At 47.0% G+C, this 5,665-nt stretch overlaps 1 non-coding gene across 1 annotated transcript; it reads right to left on the reverse strand.

Annotated features, from left to right (window-relative positions):
- Positions 1 to 5,117: 5,117 nt before the first annotated feature.
- LOC139037616 (U6 spliceosomal RNA) lies at positions 5,118 to 5,224 on the reverse strand. Its single transcript, XR_011490491.1, has one exon. It is a non-coding gene; the product is annotated as a U6 spliceosomal RNA (small nuclear RNA).
- Between the last annotated feature and the right edge of the window lie 441 nt (positions 5,225 to 5,665).

Below are 5,665 nucleotides of genomic sequence, written 5' to 3' on the forward strand. Positions count from 1 at the left end.
GTTTCAATGCTTATTCTCCTGGATAAATTGATGTGCTCATCCAGGACTGTTTTCCATGGATAAGTGAGGCCCCGTCTAACTGCTGGGTGGCTCTGGATTCTGTGCCGCCACTGTGGCTCATCTGACAGAAGGGTGGGATAGAACAATTTTTAGCATCTCTGGTTATAAAATGCACCAAATAATGACATAATTACACAGAAATAAATATGGGATGCTCGATGAAAAACTAAGTTGTGGAGAAACTTACAAGGAAAATAAAAGTGATTTTGACTCTTCAAGTCTTTACCCTCCTCCATACATAAACACAGACAGGCAATTCACAAGTAAATGCAAGGTTTTCAACATCCAACAGTTTGGAGTAATGAAAAAAAAAGCCCGAAGTAAAACACTGTACACAGTGCCTTTCCTTGTCCTTTTTAAAACTCGAAAGAGGCTCAGGCAACAACATTCTCCTTCTGAGCTGAAACCCACAGGGGCTGAGGCTGCTCTGGGACAGTGTTCCTTTCATGAACTGTGAGCGAAGACTGGGCTTATTCATAGAACTTGCTGGGCAGTCAGACCACAGTCTTCCTGGGCTGCTGCCTGTGAACCGTTCGGTGGTGTAGGCTGAGCCTTGATGGCATCGCTGACCTCCAGGGGGCGACATAGGGTCTGCTTCTGAAGCAGCCTGCTCTGCTCTTGTCTTGTCGCTTCGCTTCGCTTCGGAAGCTGCCTGGGGAAGGGAAGGTCTTTACTGTCAGATCCAATCGTTGCTCTCCACAGTCAGGCTTCCTTCTAACTTGCGTTTCCTGAGCTTCATGCATGTGCAGGGCCCTGGGAACAATATAGAGTGCCCGTCCGGTGGGGTGATAGACACGTACAGCCAGAATCACAAGACTGCCTTTTCACGCCCCTTGCTCAGATAACGAACTCCTGTTCATTGGAGGGACTGATGTTGAAGCTGAAACTCCAATACTTTGGCCACCTGATGCGGACAGCTGACTCATTTGAAAAGACCCTGATGCCGGGAAAGATTGAGGACAGGAGGAGAAGGGGATGACAGAGGATGAGATGTTTGGATGGCATCACTGCCACAATGGATATGGGTTTGGGTAGACTCTGGGAGTTGATGATGGACAAGGGAGGCCTGGTGTACTGCGGTGCATGGGGTTGCAAAGAGTCGGATACAACTGAGCGAATGAACTGAACTGACCTGCCAGCTATAGGGGCCAGCTCCACAGTTTCAATAGAAGAGAAGCTTAAAGGAGCCTGTCTGGTTGGAGGCAGGTGGTAAGGAAACTGGACAGAATAGTTTCTTCTTAGACTGTACATTGCACGTCAATACATATGGGAAGCCCCATATATATGGCAAAGTTTTCCAAACACGCTTTTCCTTACTTATTGTTGGTGTGTAATTGCTTTTCATTGTGGAGTTAGTTTCTGCTGTACAACAAGATGAACCAGCTATTTGTATACATGTATCCACTCCGTCTTGAGCCTGCCTCCCACTCCCCCTTCCCACCTCTCTAGGTCATCACAGAGCACTGGGCCGGGGGCCCTGTTATAGAGCAGCTTCCCCTGGCTAGCTGTTTTACATCCAGCAGTGTATATGTCAGTGCTACTCTCCAGTTCATCCTCCTCTCCCCTTGCTCCCTCCCTCTGTCCACGTGTTCGTTCTCTACATCTGCGTCTTTATTCCTTCCCTGCAAATAGGTTCATCAGTACCACTTTTCTAGATTCCACATATGTGTGTTACAAAGGTGCTTTTATTCATGAACATTAGATTGAGATGTCGGTTTTCCACATTACATATTTCACCACATTTTAAAATGTTTTTCTTATTTTGTTATTATGCAAGAAGAGGGAAGGAGCCATGGGTGGAGACGGTAGGAGGGCAGCTAAAGGCCCCCAGGTCCCTTGGGCTGTGTCTAGCCAGGCCCTGCACTAGGCACAGAGGACAGTATCCAGTATCGCCCCCATTGCAGAGAAGGTTACTGTGTCAGGATACTCTCTATGCCAGTAAAACAGGCCATCAAGGGTCAGGAGTGCTGCTGCGGGTTCTTTCACTGTTTATTGAGTGTCTACTATTAACACAAGCCAGTCACAGTGCTGGGCCTGAGGGTACGGGAGTTCCCGTTCCCCGATCTCACAGGGCAGGGAGAACCTAGGAGTACGCTTGTCTGATTCAATACAGGACAGCCAGCTAAACTGGAATTTCAGAGAAACAAAGCACAATTTTTTAGCGTAAGTGTGCTTCACGCAATATTCTGATCTCTAAGTCAGGCAGTCAATGGGAGACTCCATAAAGAAGGCAAAGTGCTGAGGAACGCAGAGGGAGGGTTTCTTTCAGGTTACCACCTATGTGGCACGTCCTCAGCGAGGCCACTGGGACCGGCCCTGCACCTTTGAGACTCTGAAATTACAGTACACATGGGCGTGTCTGTCATTGTCTCACCCAGGCCAGTGGGAGCTCCCCCGGGGCAGCATCCTCAACTGTCCTACTCACTGTTCTGATTTCCAGCAAGTAGGTGTTCTGGAAATACTTGTTGAGTGGATGAGTGTGCCTGGTGAGGTGGGAAGAAGGCATGGTGCCCAGGGGAGGTGGCACTGCTGTAGGTCTTCACTAAATAGAGGAGTAGGAAGGACATTCCAGGCAGGGGGACCAGGGTGAGCAGGGATGCCAAGAAGCAGGAGAGAAGGTGGCCAGATCTTATGGGCATGTAGGGGATGTGTCTGGGAAGGAGGTGGGAGTGGAAAAAGTGGCAGGGGTCTAGCCAGGCAGGTTCTCATGTGCCCACCCCCACGGAGGGGAACCAACAGAGGTTTTAAGGTTTAAGGGAGGATTGGAGCAGTCCGAGGTCAAAGCAGAGAAGGTGGCCTGGAGGCCAGTTCATCCTCACAAGGATCCGGGTGAGAGGTCTGAACTGAGGCCAGGATGGTGCTGGTGGAAAGGAGGGGACCATTGGTGGGTGCTTAGGGGAAGAATCAACAGGACTTGAGTATGCAAGTGCTAGATTCTGCCTCTGTTGGGAGAGGGAGGGTGACATTTAAGCAGGGTCCTGAGCAGTCCAGGAGTATAGGGGCCAAGTCTTGGGTTGGGAAGAAAGAATTGTAGGCAGAACAACCACCATGAGCACATGCACAGAGGAGCAAGGGGACATGGTAGGCACTCTGTGTAACCAAGGCCAACTGACCTGCAGTTCTCCCCACGTGGATAACAGCTCACACCCTGGACCCACCAGCTGGGAGGAGTCCTGAGTTACGGGTAAGATGGGTCTAGTGGGTGATAAGTTTCCCTCTGTGCCCCCAAAGGGACTCTGCGTTGGCCAGGACCTCAGAGAACAAATTCTTCCTTGGGGAGTCATGTGGGCCGCTCAGCTGTCTCTGAGTGGTGAGTTCTGAGGATTAAAAAGCAAACACACAGAGATAGACAGTGAGCTGATGCCTTTTCACAGGATGATGATGATTCCAAAGCCATGTGAACGGTCGGATAGGAAATCAAGCTCATGAATTTCCGCTCTGAGCCAGGCCCTGCCCTAGTCCTTGAGGTCTCTGCCGTCTGCCCCTCCAGCTTGGGCTCAGAGGAGTGAAGGCCAGGATAGGTGAAGAGAGGGTTGAGTTTTATTTTGGATCTTTGTTTTATTTTTAATAATTTTATTTTATTTATTTATTTATGGCTATGTTAGGTCTTCATTACCACACAAGCTTTTCTCTAGTTGCAGTGAAGTGGGAGCTACTCTTTAGTTGCAGTGTGTGAGCTTCTCATTGTGGTGGCTTCTCTGGTGGATCACGGGCTCTAGGGCTTCAGTAGTTGCAGCTCCTGGGCTCTAGAACACAGGCTCAGTAGTTGTGGCACACAGACTTAGTCATGGGATACTCCTGAATCAGGGATCCCACCCCTGTCTCCTTTTTTAAATTTAATTTTATTTATTTTTCATTTATTTTTATTAGTTGGAGGCTAATTACCTTACAATGTTGTAGTGGGTTTTGTCATACATTGACATGAATCAGCCATGCATGGTTTTACATGTATTCCCCATCCCGATCACCCCTCCCACCTCCCTCTCTACCCAATCCCTCTGGGTCTTCCCAGTGCACCAGGCCCGAGCACTTGTCTCATGCATCCAGCCTGGGCTGGTGATCTGTTTCACCCTAGCTAATATACATGTTTCGATGCTGTTCTCTCGAAACATCCCACCCTCGCCTTCTCCCACAGAGTCCAAAAGTCTGTTCTGTACATCTGTGTCTCTTTTTCTGTTTTGCATATAGGGTTACCGTTAACCATCTTTCTAAATTCCATATATATATGTGTTAGTATGCTGTAATGTTCTTTATCTTTCTGGCTTACTTCACTCTGTATAATGGGCTCCAGTTTCATCCATCTCATTAGAACTGATTCAAATGAATTCTTTTTAATAGCTGAGTAATATTCCATGGTGTATATGTACCACAGCTTCCTTATCCATTCGTCTGCTGATGGGCATCTAGGTTGCTTCCATGTCCTGGCTATTATAAACAGTGCTGTGATGAACATTGGGGTGCACGTGTCTCTTTCAGATCTGGTTTCCTCGGTGTGTATGCCCAGAAGTGGGATTGCTAGGTCATATGGCAGTTCTGTTTCCATTTTTTTAAGGAATCTCCACACTGTTCTCCATAGTGGCTGTACTAGTTTGCATTCCCACCAACAGTGTAAGAGGGTTCCCTTTTCTCCACACCCTCTCCAGCATTTATTGCTTGTAGACTTTTGGATAGCAGCCATCCTGACTGGCGTGTAATGGTACCTCATTGTGGTTTTGATTTGCATTCCTCTGATAATGAGTGATGTTGAGCATCTTTTCATATATTTGTTAGCCATCTGTATGTCTTCTTTGGAGAAATGTCTGTTTAGTTCTTTGGCCCATTTTTTGATTGGGTGATTTATTTTTCTGGAATTGAGCTGCAGGAGTTGCTTGTATATTTTTGAGATTAATCCTTTGTCTGTTGCTTCATTTGCTATTATTTTCTCCCAATCTGAGGGCTGTCTTTTCACCTTGCTTATAGTTTCCTTTGTTGTGCAAAAGCTTTTAAGTTTCATTAGGTCCCATTTGTTTATTTTTGCTTTTATTTCCAATATTCTGGGAGGTGGGTCATAGAGGATCAAAAATATGGAACGCTTCATGAATTTGCGTGTCATCCTTGCGCAGGGGCCATGCTAATCTTCTCTGTATCGTTCCAATTTTAGTATATGTGCTGCCGAAGCGAGCACACCCCTGTCTCCTTCAATAGCAGGCAGACTCTTTACCACTGAGTCACCAGGGAAGCCCCCTGTTTTTTTGTTTTTTAGATATAATTTTATCCTTTTTTATTATTAAAAAATTGTTATTTACTTATTTGTATTTTGGCCATGCCACATGGCTTACAGGATCTCAGTTCCCTGACAAGCGACTGAACCCGAGCCAAAGCAAGGGAAGTATGGGACATTAACCACTAGGCCACCAGGGAACTCCCATCTTGTCTTTTGCTTTTGTTGTTGTTCAGTTGCTAAGTCATGTCCCACTCTTTGCAAAATCATGGACTGCAGCACACCAGGCTTCTCTGCCCTCCACTGTCTCCTGGAGTTTGCTCAGATTCATGTCCACTGAGCTGGTGATCCTATCTAACCATCTCATCCTCTGTGGACCCCTTTTCTTTTTGTCTTCAATCTTTG

Source organism: Odocoileus virginianus, chromosome 11 (genome assembly GCF_023699985.2).
Source record: "Odocoileus virginianus isolate 20LAN1187 ecotype Illinois chromosome 11, Ovbor_1.2, whole genome shotgun sequence".
Lineage (NCBI taxonomy): Eukaryota > Metazoa > Chordata > Mammalia > Artiodactyla > Cervidae > Odocoileus > Odocoileus virginianus.